This window comes from Lactuca virosa, chromosome 5, assembly GCF_052849685.1.
Source record: "Lactuca virosa cultivar CGN04683 chromosome 5, Lactuca_virosa_CGN04683_v6, whole genome shotgun sequence".
Taxonomy (NCBI): Eukaryota; Viridiplantae; Streptophyta; class Magnoliopsida; order Asterales; family Asteraceae; genus Lactuca; species Lactuca virosa.
Genome location: NC_136430.1, coordinates 444393992 through 444414100, shown reverse-complemented (window position 1 = coordinate 444414100; position 20109 = coordinate 444393992).

Here is a 20109-nt window from a genome sequence, read left to right as displayed (position 1 = left end):
TAAATTCGACCTCCCCAATTTTGTATTCAAAAGTGGCACGAAATATAATTTATTTGATTATATTAGCAACTTTTTATCAACTTTATTACGTTGTCATTATTTATAACTAACTACCAGGTTTTTCTAGACGCTTTTGGATGAAATTCATTCTATATTGCTCTTTAAAAATAACATAAGTTTAGATGCAATAAAGTTTGACTTGCCCAATTTGAATTAAGAAGTGTCACCAAATATAATTCATTTGATTAAATTAGCAACTTTATATCAACATTATTACGTTCTCGTTCTATATAGCCAATTAAAAGGTTTTTATAGACGCTTTTGGACGAAATTCATTATACATTTCGATAACGTAAGTTTAGAGGCTAGAAATTCGACTTCCCCAATTTTGAATTCAAAATTGGCACCAAATTTAATTTATTTGATTATATTAGCAACTTTTTATCAACTTTATTACGTTGTCATTATTTATAACTAACTAACAGGTTTTTCTAGACGCTTTTGGATGAAATTCATTCTATATTGCTCTTTAAAAATAACATAAGTTTAGATGCAATAAAGTTCGACTTGCCCATTTTGAATTGAGAAGTGTCACCAAATATAATTCATTTGATTAAATTAGCAACTTTATATCAACATTATTACGTTCTCATTCTACATAGCCAATTAAAAGGTTTTTATAGACGCTTTTGCACGAAATTCATTATACATTTCGATAACGTAAGTTTAGAGGCTATAAATTCGAGTTCCCCAATTTTGAATTCGAAAGTGGCACCAAATATAATTTATTTAAATATATTAGAAACTTTTTATTAACTTTATTACGTTGTCATTATTTATAACTAACTAACACGTTTTCCTAGATGCTTTTGGATGAAATTCATTCTGTATTTCTCTTTAAAAATAACATAAGTTTAGATGCAATAAAGTTCGACTTGCCCAATTTGAATTGAGAAGTGTCACCAAATATAATTCATTTGATTAATTTAGCAACTTTATATCAACATTATTACGTTCTCATTCTATATAGCCAATTAAAAGGTTTTATAGACGCTTTTGGAAGAAATTCATTATACATTTCGATAACGTAAGTTTAGAGGCTAGAAATTCGACTTTCCCAATTTTGAATTCAAAAGTGGCACCAAATATAATTCATTTGGTTATATTAGCAAATTTTTATCAACTTTATTACGTTGTCATTATTTATAATTAACTAACAGGTTTTTGTAGATGCTTTTGGATGAAATTCATTCTATATTTCTCTTTAAAAATAACATAAGTTTAGATGCAATAAAGTTCGACTTGCCCAATTTGAATTGAGAAATCTCACCAAATATAATTCATTTGATTAAATTAGCAACTTTATATCAACATTATTACGTTCTCATTCTATATAGCCAATTAAAAGGTTTTTATAGACGATTTTGGACGAAATTCATTATACATTTCGATAACGTAAGTTTAGAGGCTATAAATTCGACCTCCCCAATTTTGTATTCAAAAGTGGCACGAAATATAATTTATTTGATTATATTAGCAACTTTTTATCAACTTTATTACGTTGTCATTATTTATAACTAACTACCAGGTTTTTCTAGACGCTTTTGGATGAAATTCATTCTATATTGCTCTTTAAAAATAACATAAGTTTAGATGCAATAAAGTTTGACTTGCCCAATTTGAATTAAGAAGTGTCACCAAATATAATTCATTTGATTAAATTAGCAACTTTATATCAACATTATTACGTTCTCGTTCTATATAGCCAATTAAAAGGTTTTTATAGACGCTTTTGGACGAAATTCATTATACATTTCGATAACGTAAGTTTAGAGGCTAGAAATTCGACTTCCCCAATTTTGAATTCAAAATTGGCACCAAATTTAATTTATTTGATTATATTAGCAACTTTTTATCAACTTTATTACGTTGTCATTATTTATAACTAACTAACAGGTTTTTCTAGACGCTTTTGGATGAAATTCATTCCATATTGCTCTTTAAAAATAACATAAGTTTAGATGCAATAAAGTTCGACTTGCCCATTTTGAATTGAGAAGTGTCACCAAATATAATTCATTTGATTAAATTAGCAACTTTATATCAACATTATTACGTTCTCATTCTACATAGCCAATTAAAAGGTTTTTATAGACGCTTTTGCACGAAATTCATTATACATTTCGATAACGTAAGTTTAGAGGCTATAAATTCGAGTTCCCCAATTTTGAATTCGAAAGTGGCACCAAATATAATTTATTTAAATATATTAGAAACTTTTTATTAACTTTATTACGTTGTCATTATTTATAACTAACTAACACGTTTTCCTAGATGCTTTTGGATGAAATTCATTCTGTATTTCTCTTTAAAAATAACATAAGTTTAGATGCAATAAAGTTCGACTTGCCCAATTTGAATTGAGAAGTGTCACCAAATATAATTCATTTGATTAATTTAGCAACTTTATATCAACATTATTACGTTCTCATTCTATATAGCCAATTAAAAGGTTTTATAGACGCTTTTGGAAGAAATTCATTATACATTTCGATAACGTAAGTTTAGAGGCTAGAAATTCGACTTTCCCAATTTTGAATTCAAAAGTGGCACCAAATATAATTCATTTGGTTATATTAGCAAATTTTTATCAACTTTATTACGTTGTCATTATTTATAATTAACTAACAGGTTTTTGTAGATGCTTTTGGATGAAATTCATTCTATATTTCTCTTTAAAAATAACATAAGTTTAGATGCAATAAAGTTCGACTTGCCCAATTTGAATTGAGAAATCTCACCAAATATAATTCATTTGATTAAATTAGCAACTTTATATCAACATTATTACGTTCTCATTCTATATAGCCAATTAAAAGGTTTTATAGACGATTTTGGACGAAATTCATTATACATTTCGATAACGTAAGTTTAGAGGCTATAAATTCGACCTCCCCAATTTTGTATTCAAAAGTGGCACGAAATATAATTTATTTGATTATATTAGCAACTTTTTATCAACTTTATTACGTTGTCATTATTTATAACTAACTACCAGGTTTTTCTAGACGCTTTTGGATGAAATTCATTCTATATTGCTCTTTAAAAATAACATAAGTTTAGATGCAATAAAGTTTGACTTGCCCAATTTGAATTAAGAAGTGTCACCAAATATAATTCATTTGATTAAATTAGCAACTTTATATCAACATTATTACGTTCTCGTTCTATATAGCCAATTAAAAGGTTTTTATAGACGCTTTTGGACGAAATTCATTATACATTTCGATAACGTAAGTTTAGAGGCTAGAAATTCGACTTCCCCAATTTTGAATTCAAAATTGGCACCAAATTTAATTTATTTGATTATATTAGCAACTTTTTATCAACTTTATTACGTTGTCATTATTTATAACTAACTAACAGGTTTTTCTAGACGCTTTTGGATGAAATTCATTATATATTGCTCTTTAAAAATAACATAAGTTTAGATGCAATAAAGTTCGACTTGCCCATTTCGAATTGAGAAGTGTCACCAAATATAATTCATTTGATTAAATTAGCAACTTTATATCAACATTATTACGTTCTCATTCTACATAGCCAATTAAAAGGTTTTTATAGACGCTTTTGCACGAAATTCATTATACATTTCGATAACGTAAGTTTAGAGGCTATAAATTCGAGTTCCCCAATTTTGAATTCGAAAGTGGCACCAAATATAATTTATTTAAATATATTAGAAACTTTTTATTAACTTTATTACGTTGTCATTATTTATAACTAACTAACACGTTTTCCTAGATGCTTTTGGATGAAATTCATTCTGTATTTCTCTTTAAAAATAACATAAGTTTAGATGCAATAAAGTTCGACTTGCCCAATTTGAATTGAGAAGTGTCACCAAATATAATTCATTTGATTAATTTAGCAACTTTATATCAACATTATTACGTTCTCATTCTATATAGCCAATTAAAAGGTTTTATAGACGCTTTTGGAAGAAATTCATTATACATTTCGATAACGTAAGTTTAGAGGCTAGAAATTCGACTTTCCCAATTTTGAATTCAAAAGTGGCACCAAATATAATTCATTTGGTTATATTAGCAAATTTTTATCAACTTTATTACGTTGTCATTATTTATAATTAACTAACAGGTTTTTGTAGATGCTTTTGGATGAAATTCATTCTATATTTCTCTTTAAAAATAACATAAGTTTAGATGCAATAAAGTTCGACTTGCCCAATTTGAATTGAGAAGTCTCACCAAATATAATTCATTTGATTAAATTAGCAACTTTATATCAACATTATTACGTTCTCATTCTATATAGCCAATTAAAAGGTTTTTATAGACGCTTTTGGACGAAATTCATTATATATTTCGATAACGTAAGTTTAGAGGCTATAAATTCGACCTCCCCAATTTTGAATTCAAAAGTGGCACCAAATATAATTTATTTGATTATATTAGCAACTTTTTATCAACTTTATTACGTTGTCATTATTTATAACTAACTAACAGGTTTTTCTAGACGCTTTTGGATGAAATTCATTCTATATTGCTCTTTAAAAATAACATAAGTTTAGATGCAATAAAGTTCGACTTGCCCATTTTGAATTGAGAAGTGTCACCAAATATAATTCATTTGATTAAATTAGCAACTTTATATCAACATTATTACGTTCTCATTCTACATAGCCAATTAAAAGGTTTTTATAGACGCTTTTGCACGAAATTCATTACACATTTCGATAACGTAAGTTTAGAGGCTATAAATTCGAGTTCCCCAATTTTGAATTCGAAAGTGGCACCAAATATAATTTATTTAAATACATTAGAAACTTTTTATTAACTTTATTACGTTGTCATTATTTATAACTAACTAACACGTTTTCCTAGATGCTTTTGGATGAAATTCATTCTGTATTTCTCTTTAAAAATAACATAAGTTTAGATGCAATAAAGTTCGACTTGCCCAATTTGAATTGAGAAGTGTCACCAAATATAATTCATTTGATTAAATTAGCAACTTTATATCAACATTATTACGTTCTCATTCTATATAGCCAATTAAAAGGTTTTATAGACGCTTTTGGAAGAAATTCATTATACATTTCGATAACGTAAGTTTAGAGGCTAGAAATTCGACTTTCCCAATTTTGAATTCAAAAGTGGCACCAAATATAATTCATTTGGTTATATTAGCAAATTTTTATCAACTTTATTACGTTGTCATTATTTATAATTAACTAACAGGTTTTTGTAGATGCTTTTGGATGAAATTCATTCTATATTTCTCTTTAAAAATAACATAAGTTTAGATGCAATAAAGTTCGACTTGCCCAATTTGAATTGAGAAGTCTCACCAAATATAATTCATTTGATTAAATTAGCAACTTTATATCAACATTATTACGTTCTCATTCTATATAGCCAATTAAAAGGTTTTTATAGACGCTTTTGGACGAAATTCATTATACATTTCGATAACGTAAGTTTAGAGGCTATAAATTCGACCTCCCCAATTTTGAATTCAAAAGTGGCACCAAATATAATTTATTTGATTATATTAGCAACTTTTTATCAACTTTATTACGTTGTCATTATTTATAACTAACTAACAGGTTTTTCTAGACGCTTTTGGATGAAATTCATTCTATATTGCTCTTTAAAAATATCATAAGTTTAGATGCAATAAAGTTCGACTTGCCCATTTTGAATTGAGAAGTGTCACCAAATATAATTCATTTGATTAAATTAGCAACTTTATATCAACATTATTACGTTCTCATTCTACATAGCCAATTAAAAGGTTTTTATAGACGCTTTTGCACGAAATTCATTATACATTTCGATAACGTAAGTTTAGAGGCTATAAATTCGAGTTCCCCAATTTTGAATTCGAAAGTGGCACCAAATATAATTTATTTAAATATATTAGAAACTTTTTATTAACTTTATTACGTTGTCATTATTTATAACTAACTAACACGTTTTCCTAGATGCTTTTGGATGAAATTCATTCTGTATTTCTCTTTAAAAATAACATAAGTTTAGATGCAATAAAGTTCGACTTGCCCAATTTGAATTGAGAAGTGTCACCAAATATAATTCATTTGATTAATTTAGCAACTTTATATCAACATTATTACGTTCTAATTCTATATAGCCAATTAAAAGGTTTTATAGACGCTTTTGGAAGAAATTCATTATACATTTCGATAACGTAAGTTTAGAGGCTAGAAATTCGACTTTCCCAATTTTGAATTCAAAAGTGGCACCAAATATAATTCATTTGGTTATATTAGCAAATTTTTATCAACTTTATTACGTTGTCATTATTTATAATTAACTAACAGGTTTTTGTAGATGCTTTTGAATGAAATTCATTCTATATTTCTCTTTAAAAATAACATAAGTTTAGATGCAATAAAGTTCGACTTGCCCAATTTGAATTGAGAAGTCTCACCAAATATAATTCATTTGATTAAATTAGCAACTTTATATCAACATTATTACGTTCTCATTCTATATAGCCAATTAAAAGGTTTTTATAGACGCTTTTGGACGAAATTCATTATACATTTCGATAACGTAAGTTTAGAGGCTATAAATTCGACCTCCCCAATTTTGAATTCAAAAGTGGCACCAAATATAATTTATTTGATTATATTAGCAACTTTTTATCAACTTTATTACGTTGTCATTATTTATAACTAACTAACAGGTTTTTCTAGACGCTTTTGGGTGAAATTCATTCTATATTGCTCTTTAAAAATAACATAAGTTTAGATGCAATAAAGTTCGACTTGCCCATTTTGAATTGAGAAGTGTCACCAAATATAATTCATTTGATTAAATTAGCAACTTTATATCAACATTATTACGTTCTCATTCTACATAGCCAATTAAAAGGTTTTTATAGACGCTTTTGCACGAAATTCATTATACATTTCGATAACGTAAGTTTAGAGGCTATAAATTCGAGTTCCCCAATTTTGAATTCGAAAGTGGCACCAAATATAATTTATTTAAATATATTAGAAACTTTTTATTAACTTTATTACGTTGTCATTATTTATAACTAACTAACACGTTTTCCTAGATGCTTTTGGATGAAATTCATTCTGTATTTCTCTTTAAAAATAACATAAGTTTAGATGCAATAAAGTTCGACTTGCCCAATTTGAATTGAGAAGTGTCACCAAATATAATTCATTTGATTAATTTAGCAACTTTATATCAACATTATTACGTTCTCATTCTATAGAGCCAATTAAAAGGTTTTATAGACGCTTTTGGAAGAAATTCATTATACATTTCGATAACGTAAGTTTAGAGGCTAGAAATTCGACTTTCCCAATTTTGAATTCAAAAGTGGCACCAAATATAATTCATTTGGTTATATTAGCAAATTTTTATCAACTTTATTACGTTGTCATTATTTATAATTAACTAACAGGTTTTTCTAGATGCTTTTGGATGAAATTCATTCTATATTTCTCTTTAAAAATAACATCAGTTTAGATTCAATAAAGTTCGACTTGCCCAATTTGAATTGAGAAGTCTCACCAAATATAATTCATTTGATTAAATTAGCAACTTTATATCAACATTATTACGTTCTCATTCTATATAGCCAATTAAAAGGTTTTTATAGACGCTTTTGGACGAAATTCATTATATATTTCGATAACGTAAGTTTAGAGGCTATAAATTCGACCTCCCCAATTTTGAATTCAAAAGTGGCACCAAATATAATTTATTTGATTATATTAGCAACTTTTTATCAACTTTATTACGTTGTCATTATTTATAACTAACTAACAGGTTTTTCTAGACGCTTTTGGGTGAAATTCATTCTATATTGCTCTTTAAAAATAACATAAGTTTAGATGCAATAAAGTTCGACTTGCCCATTTTGAATTGAGAAGTGTCACCAAATATAATTCATTTGATTAAATTAGCAACTTTATATCAACATTATTACGTTCTCATTCTACATAGCCAATTAAAAGGTTTTTATAGACGCTTTTGCACGAAATTCATTATACATTTCGATAACGTAAGTTTAGAGGCTATAAATTCGAGTTCCCCAATTTTGAATTCGAAAGTGGCACCAAATATAATTTATTTAAATATATTAGAAACTTTTTATTAACTTTATTACGTTGTCATTATTTATAACTAACTAACACGTTTTCCTAGATGCTTTTGGATGAAATTCATTCTGTATTTCTCTTTAAAAATAACATAAGTTTAGATGCAATAAAGTTCGACTTGCCCAATTTGAATTGAGAAGTGTCACCAAATATAATTCATTTGATTAATTTAGCAACTTTATATCAACATTATTACGTTCTCATTCTATAGAGCCAATTAAAAGGTTTTATAGACGCTTTTGGAAGAAATTCATTATACATTTCGATAACGTAAGTTTAGAGGCTAGAAATTCGACTTTCCCAATTTTGAATTCAAAAGTGGCACCAAATATAATTCATTTGGTTATATTAGCAAATTTTTATCAACTTTATTACGTTGTCATTATTTATAATTAACTAACAGGTTTTTCTAGATGCTTTTGGATGAAATTCATTCTATATTTCTCTTTAAAAATAACATCAGTTTAGATTCAATAAAGTTCGACTTGCCCAATTTGAATTGAGAAGTCTCACCAAATATAATTCATTTGATTAAATTAGCAACTTTATATCAACATTATTACGTTCTCATTCTATATAGCCAATTAAAAGGTTTTTATAGACGCTTTTGGACGAAATTCATTATACATTTCGATAACGTAAGTTTAGAGGCTATAAATTCGACCTCCCCAATTTTGAATTCAAAAGTGGCACCAAATATAATTTATTTGATTATATTAGCAACTTTTTATCAACTTTATTACGTTGTCATTATTTATAACTAACTAACAGGTTTTTCTAGACGCTTTTGGGTGAAATTCATTCTATATTGCTCTTTAAAAATAACATAAGTTTAGATGCAATAAAGTTCGACTTGCCCATTTTGAATTGAGAAGTGTCACCAAATATAATTCATTTGATTAAATTAGCAACTTTATATCAACATTATTACGTTCTCATTCTACATAGCCAATTAAAAGGTTTTTATAGACGCTTTTGCACGAAATTCATTACACATTTCGATAACGTAAGTTTAGAGGCTATAAATTCGAGTTCCCCAATTTTGAATTCGAAAGTGGCACCAAATATAATTTATTTAAATACATTAGAAACTTTTTATTAACTTTATTACGTTGTCATTATTTATAACTAACTAACACGTTTTCCTAGATGCTTTTGGATGAAATTCATTCTGTATTTCTCTTTAAAAATAACATAAGTTTAGATGCAATAAAGTTCGACTTGCCCAATTTGAATTGAGAAGTGTCACCAAATATAATTCATTTGATTAAATTAGCAACTTTATATCAACATTATTACGTTCTCATTCTATATAGCCAATTAAAAGGTTTTATAGACGCTTTTGGAAGAAATTCATTATACATTTCGATAACGTAAGTTTAGAGGCTAGAAATTCGACTTTCCCAATTTTGAATTCAAAAGTGGCACCAAATATAATTCATTTGGTTATATTAGCAAATTTTTATCAACTTTATTACGTTGTCATTATTTATAATTAACTAACAGGTTTTTGTAGATGCTTTTGGATGAAATTCATTCTATATTTCTCTTTAAAAATAACATAAGTTTAGATGCAATAAAGTTCGACTTGCCCAATTTGAATTGAGAAGTCTCACCAAATATAATTCATTTGATTAAATTAGCAACTTTATATCAACATTATTACGTTCTCATTCTATATAGCCAATTAAAAGGTTTTTATAGACGCTTTTGGACGAAATTCATTATACATTTCGATAACGTAAGTTTAGAGGCTATAAATTCGACCTCCCCAATTTTGAATTCAAAAGTGGCACCAAATATAATTTATTTGATTATATTAGCAACTTTTTATCAACTTTATTACGTTGTCATTATTTATAACTAACTAACAGGTTTTTCTAGACGCTTTTGGATGAAATTCATTCTATATTGCTCTTTAAAAATATCATAAGTTTAGATGCAATAAAGTTCGACTTGCCCATTTTGAATTGAGAAGTGTCACCAAATATAATTCATTTGATTAAATTAGCAACTTTATATCAACATTATTACGTTCTCATTCTACATAGCCAATTAAAAGGTTTTTATAGACGCTTTTGCACGAAATTCATTATACATTTCGATAACGTAAGTTTAGAGGCTATAAATTCGAGTTCCCCAATTTTGAATTCGAAAGTGGCACCAAATATAATTTATTTAAATATATTAGAAACTTTTTATTAACTTTATTACGTTGTCATTATTTATAACTAACTAACACGTTTTCCTAGATGCTTTTGGATGAAATTCATTCTGTATTTCTCTTTAAAAATAACATAAGTTTAGATGCAATAAAGTTCGACTTGCCCAATTTGAATTGAGAAGTGTCACCAAATATAATTCATTTGATTAATTTAGCAACTTTATATCAACATTATTACGTTCTAATTCTATATAGCCAATTAAAAGGTTTTATAGACGCTTTTGGAAGAAATTCATTATACATTTCGATAACGTAAGTTTAGAGGCTAGAAATTCGACTTTCCCAATTTTGAATTCAAAAGTGGCACCAAATATAATTCATTTGGTTATATTAGCAAATTTTTATCAACTTTATTACGTTGTCATTATTTATAATTAACTAACAGGTTTTTGTAGATGCTTTTGAATGAAATTCATTCTATATTTCTCTTTAAAAATAACATAAGTTTAGATGCAATAAAGTTCGACTTGCCCAATTTGAATTGAGAAGTCTCACCAAATATAATTCATTTGATTAAATTAGCAACTTTATATCAACATTATTACGTTCTCATTCTATATAGCCAATTAAAAGGTTTTTATAGACGCTTTTGGACGAAATTCATTATACATTTCGATAACGTAAGTTTAGAGGCTATAAATTCGACCTCCCCAATTTTGAATTCAAAAGTGGCACCAAATATAATTTATTTGATTATATTAGCAACTTTTTATCAACTTTATTACGTTGTCATTATTTATAACTAACTAACAGGTTTTTCTAGACGCTTTTGGGTGAAATTCATTCTATATTGCTCTTTAAAAATAACATAAGTTTAGATGCAATAAAGTTCGACTTGCCCATTTTGAATTGAGAAGTGTCACCAAATATAATTCATTTGATTAAATTAGCAACTTTATATCAACATTATTACGTTCTCATTCTACATAGCCAATTAAAAGGTTTTTATAGACGCTTTTGCACGAAATTCATTATACATTTCGATAACGTAAGTTTAGAGGCTATAAATTCGAGTTCCCCAATTTTGAATTCGAAAGTGGCACCAAATATAATTTATTTAAATATATTAGAAACTTTTTATTAACTTTATTACGTTGTCATTATTTATAACTAACTAACACGTTTTCCTAGATGCTTTTGGATGAAATTCATTCTGTATTTCTCTTTAAAAATAACATAAGTTTAGATGCAATAAAGTTCGACTTGCCCAATTTGAATTGAGAAGTGTCACCAAATATAATTCATTTGATTAATTTAGCAACTTTATATCAACATTATTACGTTCTCATTCTATAGAGCCAATTAAAAGGTTTTATAGACGCTTTTGGAAGAAATTCATTATACATTTCGATAACGTAAGTTTAGAGGCTAGAAATTCGACTTTCCCAATTTTGAATTCAAAAGTGGCACCAAATATAATTCATTTGGTTATATTAGCAAATTTTTATCAACTTTATTACGTTGTCATTATTTATAATTAACTAACAGGTTTTTCTAGATGCTTTTGGATGAAATTCATTCTATATTTCTCTTTAAAAATAACATCAGTTTAGATTCAATAAAGTTCGACTTGCCCAATTTGAATTGAGAAGTCTCACCAAATATAATTCATTTGATTAAATTAGCAACTTTATATCAACATTATTACGTTCTCATTCTATATAGCCAATTAAAAGGTTTTTATAGACGCTTTTGGACGAAATTCATTATATATTTCGATAACGTAAGTTTAGAGGCTATAAATTCGACCTCCCCAATTTTGAATTCAAAAGTGGCACCAAATATAATTTATTTGATTATATTAGCAACTTTTTATCAACTTTATTACGTTGTCATTATTTATAACTAACTAACAGGTTTTTCTAGACGCTTTTGGGTGAAATTCATTCTATATTGCTCTTTAAAAATAACATAAGTTTAGATGCAATAAAGTTCGACTTGCCCATTTTGAATTGAGAAGTGTCACCAAATATAATTCATTTGATTAAATTAGCAACTTTATATCAACATTATTACGTTCTCATTCTACATAGCCAATTAAAAGGTTTTTATAGACGCTTTTGCACGAAATTCATTATACATTTCGATAACGTAAGTTTAGAGGCTATAAATTCGAGTTCCCCAATTTTGAATTCGAAAGTGGCACCAAATATAATTTATTTAAATATATTAGAAACTTTTTATTAACTTTATTACGTTGTCATTATTTATAACTAACTAACACGTTTTCCTAGATGCTTTTGGATGAAATTCATTCTGTATTTCTCTTTAAAAATAACATAAGTTTAGATGCAATAAAGTTCGACTTGCCCAATTTGAATTGAGAAGTGTCACCAAATATAATTCATTTGATTAATTTAGCAACTTTATATCAACATTATTACGTTCTCATTCTATAGAGCCAATTAAAAGGTTTTATAGACGCTTTTGGAAGAAATTCATTATACATTTCGATAACGTAAGTTTAGAGGCTAGAAATTCGACTTTCCCAATTTTGAATTCAAAAGTGGCACCAAATATAATTCATTTGGTTATATTAGCAAATTTTTATCAACTTTATTACGTTGTCATTATTTATAATTAACTAACAGGTTTTTCTAGATGCTTTTGGATGAAATTCATTCTATATTTCTCTTTAAAAATAACATCAGTTTAGATTCAATAAAGTTCGACTTGCCCAATTTGAATTGAGAAGTCTCACCAAATATAATTCATTTGATTAAATTAGCAACTTTATATCAACATTATTACGTTCTCATTCTATATAGCCAATTAAAAGGTTTTTATAGACGCTTTTGGACGAAATTCATTATACATTTCGATAACGTAAGTTTAGAGGCTATAAATTCGACCTCCCCAATTTTGAATTCAAAAGTGGCACCAAATATAATTTATTTGATTATATTAGCAACTTTTTATCAACTTTATTACGTTGTCATTATTTATAACTAACTAACAGGTTTTTCTAGACGCTTTTGGGTGAAATTCATTCTATATTGCTCTTTAAAAATAACATAAGTTTAGATGCAATAAAGTTCGACTTGCCCATTTTGAATTGAGAAGTGTCACCAAATATAATTCATTTGATTAAATTAGCAACTTTATATCAACATTATTACGTTCTCATTCTACATAGCCAATTAAAAGGTTTTTATAGACGCTTTTGCACGAAATTCATTATACATTTCGATAACGTAAGTTTAGAGGCTATAAATTCGAGTTCCCCAATTTTGAATTCGAAAGTGGCACCAAATATAATTTATTTAAATATATTAGAAACTTTTTATTAACTTTATTACGTTGTCATTATTTATAACTAACTAACACGTTTTCCTAGATGCTTTTGGATGAAATTCATTCTGTATTTCTCTTTAAAAATAACATAAGTTTAGATGCAATAAAGTTCGACTTGCCCAATTTGAATTGAGAAGTGTCACCAAATATAATTCATTTGATTAATTTAGCAACTTTATATCAACATTATTACGTTCTCATTCTATATAGCCAATTAAAAGGTTTTATAGACGCTTTTGGAAGAAATTCATTATACATTTCGATAACGTAAGTTTAGAGGCTAGAAATTCGACTTTCCCAATTTTGAATTCAAAAGTGGCACCAAATATAATTCATTTGGTTATATTAGCAAATTTTTATCAACTTTATTACGTTGTCATTATTTATAATTAACTAACAGGTTTTTGTAGATGCTTTTGGATGAAATTCATTCTATATTTCTCTTTAAAAATAACATAAGTTTAGATGCAATAAAGTTCGACTTGCCCAATTTGAATTGAGAAGTCTCACCAAATATAATTCATTTGATTAAATTAGCAACTTTATATCAACATTATTACGTTCTCATTCTATATAGCCAATTAAAAGGTTTTTATAGACGCTTTTGGACGAAATTCATTATACATTTCGATAACGTAAGTTTAGAGGCTATAAATTCGACCTCCCCAATTTTGAATTCAAAAGTGGCACCAAATATAATTTATTTGATTATATTAGCAACTTTTTATCAACTTTGTTACGTTGTCATTATTTATAACTAACTAACAGGTTTTTTTAGACGCTTTTGGATGAAATTCATTCTATATTGCTCTTTAAAAATAACATAAGTTTAGATGCAATAAAGTTCGACTTGCCCATTTTGAATTGAGAAGTGTCACCAAATATAATTCATTTGATTAAATTAGCAACTGTATATCAACATTATTACGTTCTCATTCTACATAGCCAATTAAAAGGTTTTTATAGACGCTTTTGCACGAAATTCATTATACATTTCGATAACGTAAGTTTAGAGGCTATAAATTCGAGTTCCCCAATTTTGAATTCGAAAGTGGCACCAAATATAATTTATTTAAATATATTAGAAACTTTTTATTAACTTTATTACGTTGTCATTATTTATAACTAACTAACACGTTTTCCTAGATGCTTTTGGATGAAATTCATTCTGTATTTCTCTTTAAAAATAACATAAGTTTAGATGCAATAAAGTTCGACTTGCCCAATTTGAATTGAGAAGTGTCACCAAATATAATTCATTTGATTAATTTAGCAACTTTATATCAACATTATTACGTTCTCATTCTATAGAGCCAATTAAAAGGTTTTATAGACGCTTTTGGAAGAAATTCATTATACATTTCGATAACGTAAGTTTAGAGGCTAGAAATTCGACTTTCCCAATTTTGAATTCAAAAGTGGCACCAAATATAATTCATTTGGTTATATTAGCAAATTTTTATCAACTTTATTACGTTGTCATTATTTATAATTAACTAACAGGTTTTTCTAGATGCTTTTGGATGAAATTCATTCTATATTTCTCTTTAAAAATAACATCAGTTTAGATTCAATAAAGTTCGACTTGCCCAATTTGAATTGAGAAGTCTCACCAAATATAATTCATTTGATTAAATTAGCAACTTTATATCAACATTATTACGTTCTCATTCTATATAGCCAATTAAAAGGTTTTTATAGACGCTTTTGGACGAAATTCATTATATATTTCGATAACGTAAGTTTAGAGGCTATAAATTCGACCTCCACAATTTTGAATTCAAAAGTGGCACCAAATATAATTTATTTGATTATATTAGCAACTTTTTATCAACTTTATTACGTTGTCATTATTTATAACTAACTAACAGGTTTTTTTAGACGCTTTTGGATGAAATTCATTCTATATTGCTCTTTAAAAATAACATAAGTTTAGATGCAATAAAGTTCGACTTGCCCATTTTGAATTGAGAAGTGTCACCAAATATAATTCATTTGATTAAATTAGCAACTGTATATCAACATTATTACGTTCTCATTCTACATAGCCAATTAAAAGGTTTTTATAGACGCTTTTGCACGAAATTCATTATACATTTCGATAACGTAAGTTTAGAGGCTATAAATTCGAGTTCCCCAATTTTGAATTCGAAAGTGGCACCAAATATAATTTATTTAAATATATTAGAAACTTTTTATTAACTTTATTACGTTGTCATTATTTATAACTAACTAACACGTTTTCCTAGATGCTTTTGGATGAAATTCATTCTGTATTTCTCTTTAAAAATAACATAAGTTTAGATGCAATAAAGTTCGACTTGCCCAATTTGAATTGAGAAGTGTCACCAAATATAATTCATTTGATTAATTTAGCAACTTTATATCAACATTATTACGTTCTCATTCTATATAGCCAATTAAAAGGTTTTATAGACGCTTTTGGAAGAAATTCATTATACATTTCGATAACGTAAGTTTAGAGGCTAGAAATTCGACTTTCCCAATTTTGAATTCAAAAGTGGCACCAAATATAATTCATTTGGTTATATTAGCAAATTTTTATCAACTTTATTACGTTGTCATTATTTATAATTAACTAACAGGTTTTTGTAGATGCTTTTGCATGAAATTCATTCTATATTTCTCTTTAAAAATAACATAAGTTTAGATGCAATAAAGTTCGACTTGCCCAATTTGAATTGAGAAGTCTCACCAAATATAATTCATTTGATTAAATTAGCAACTTTATATCAACATTATTACGTTCTCATTCTATATAGCCAATTAAAAGGTTTTTATAGACGCTTTTGGACGAAATTCATTATACATTTCGATAACGTAAGTTTAGAGGCTATAAATTCGACCTCCCCAATTTTGAATTCAAAAGTGGCACCAAATATAATTTATTTGATTATATTAGCAACTTTTTATCAACTTTATTACGTTGTCATTATTTATAACTAACTAACAGGTTTTTCTAGACGCTTTTGGGTGAAATTCATTCTATATTGCTCTTTAAAAATAACATAAGTTTAAATGCAATAAAGTTCGACTTGCCCATTTTGAATTGAGAAGTGTCACCAAATATAATTCATTTGATTAAATTAGCAACTTTATATCAACATTATTACGTTCTCATTCTACATAGCCAATTAAAAGGTTTTTATAGACGCTTTTGCACGAAATTCATTATACATTTCGATAACGTAAGTTTAGAGGCTATAAATTCGAGTTCCCCAATTTTGAATTCGAAAGTGGCACCAAATATAATTTATTTAAATATATTAGAAACTTTTTATTAACTTTATTACGTTGTCATTATTTATAACTAACTAACACGTTTTCCTAGATGCTTTTGGATGAAATTCATTCTGTATTTCTCTTTAAAAATAACATAAGTTTAGATGCAATAAAGTTCGACTTGCCCAATTTGAATTGAGAAGTGTCACCAAATATAATTCATTTGATTAATTTAGCAACTTTATATCAACATTATTACGTTCTCATTCTATAGAGCCAATTAAAAGGTTTTATAGACGCTTTTGGAAGAAATTCATTATACATTTCGATAACGTAAGTTTAGAGGCTAGAAATTCGACTTTCCCAATTTTGAATTCAAAAGTGGCACCAAATATAATTCATTTGGTTATATTAGCAAATTTTTATCAACTTTATTACGTTGTCATTATTTATAATTAACTAACAGGTTTTTCTAGATGCTTTTGGATGAAATTCATTCTATATTTCTCTTTAAAAATAACATCAGTTTAGATTCAATAAAGTTCGACTTGCCCAATTTGAATTGAGAAGTCTCACCAAATATAATTCATTTGATTAAATTAGCAACTTTATATCAACATTATTACGTTCTCATTCTATATAGCCAATTAAAAGGTTTTTATAGACGCTTTTGGACGAAATTCATTATATATTTCGATAACGTAAGTTTAGAGGCTATAAATTCGACCTCCCCAATTTTGAATTCAAAAGTGGCACCAAATATAATTTATTTGATTATATTAGCAACTTTTTATCAACTTTATTACGTTGTCATTATTTATAACTAACTAACAGGTTTTTTTAGACGCTTTTGGATGAAATTCATTCTATATTGCTCTTTAAAAATAACATAAGTTTAGATGCAATAAAGTTCGACTTGCCCATTTTGAATTGAGAAGTGTCACCAAATATAATTCATTTGATTAAATTAGCAACTGTATATCAACATTATTATGTTCTCATTCTACATAGCCAATTAAAAGGTTTTTATAGACGCTTTTGCACGAAATTCATTATACATTTCGATAACGTAAGTTTAGAGGCTATAAATTCGAGTTCCCCAATTTTGAATTCGAAAGTGGCACCAAATATAATTTATTTAAATATATTAGAAACTTTTTATTAACTTTATTACGTTGTCATTATTTATAACTAACTAACACGTTTTCCTAGATGCTTTTGGATGAAATTCATTCTGTATTTCTCTTTAAAAATAACATAAGTTTAGATGCAATAAAGTTCGACTTGCCCAATTTGAATTGAGAAGTGTCACCAAATATAATTCATTTGATTAATTTAGCAACTTTATATCAACATTATTACGTTCTCATTCTATATAGCCAATTAAAAGGTTTTATAGACGCTTTTGGAAGAAATTCATTATACATTTCGATAACGTAAGTTTAGAGGCTAGAAATTCGACTTTCCCAATTTTGAATTCAAAAGTGGCACCAAATATAATTCATTTGGTTATATTAGCAAATTTTTATCAACTTTATTACGTTGTCATTATTTATAATTAACTAACAGGTTTTTGTAGATGCTTTTGGATGAAATTCATTCTATATTTCTCTTTAAAAATAACATAAGTTTAGATGCAATAAAGTTCGACTTGCCCAATTTGAATTGAGAAGTCTCACCAAATATAATTCATTTGATTAAATTAGCAACTTTATATCAACATTATTACGTTCTCATTCTATATAGCCAATTAAAAGGTTTTTATAGACGCTTTTGGACGAAATTCATTATACATTTCGATAACGTAAGTTTAGAGGCTATAAATTCGACCTCCCCAATTTTGAATTCAAAAGTGGCACCAAATATAATTTATTTGATTATATTAGCAACTTTTTATCAACTTTATTACGTTGTCATTATTTATAACTAACTAACAGGTTTGTCTAGACGCTTTTGGGTGAAATTCATTCTATATTGCTCTTTAAAAATAACATAAGTTTAGATGCAATAAAGTTCGACTTGCCCATTTTGAATTGAGAAGTGTCACCAAATATAATTCATTTGATTAAATTAGCAACTTTATATCAACATTATTACGTTCTCATTCTACATAGCCAATTAAAAGGTTTTTATAGACGCTTTTGCACGAAATTCATTATACATTTCGATAACGTAAGTTTAGAGGCTATAAATTCGAGTTCCCCAATTTTGAATTCGAAAGTGGCACCAAATATAATTTATTTAAATATATTAGAAACTTTTTATTAACTTTATTACGTTGTCATTATTTATAACTAACTAACACGTTTTCCTAGATGCTTTTGGATGAAATTCATTCTGTATTTCTCTTTAAAAATAACATAAGTTTAGATGCAATAAAGTTCGACTTGCCCAATTTGAATTGAGAAGTGTCACCAAATATAATTCATTTGATTAATTTAGCAACTTTATATCAACATTATTACGTTCTCATTCTATAGAGCCAATTAAAAGGTTTTATAGACGCTTTTGGAAGAAATTCATTATACATTTCGATAACATAAGTTTAGAGGCTAGAAATTCGACTTTCCCAATTTTGAATTCAAAAGTGGCACCAAATAAAATTCATTTGGTTATATTAGCAAATTTTTATCAACTTTATTACGTTGTCATTATTTATAATTAACTAACAGGTTTTTCTAGATGCTTTTGGATGAAATTCATTCTATATTTCTCTTTAAAAATAACATCAGTTTAGATTCAATAAAGTTCGACTTGCCCAATTTGAATTGAGAAGTCTCACCAAATATAATTCATTTGATTAAATTAGCAACTTTATATCAACATTATTACGTTCTCATTCTATATAGCCAATTAAAAGGTTTTTATAGACGCTTTTGGACGAAATTCATTATATATTTCGATAACGTAAGTTTAGAGGCTATAAATTCGACCTCCCCAATTTTGAATTCAAAAGTGGCACCAAATATAATTTATTTGATTATATTAGCAACTTTTTATCAACTTTATTACGTTGTCATTATTTATAACTAACTAACAGGTTTTTCTAGACGCTTTTGGGTGAAATTCATTCTATATTGCTCTTTAAAAATAACATAAGTTTAGATGCAATAAAGTTCGACTTGCCCATTTTGAATTGAGAAGTGTCACCAAATATAATTCATTTGATTAAATTAGC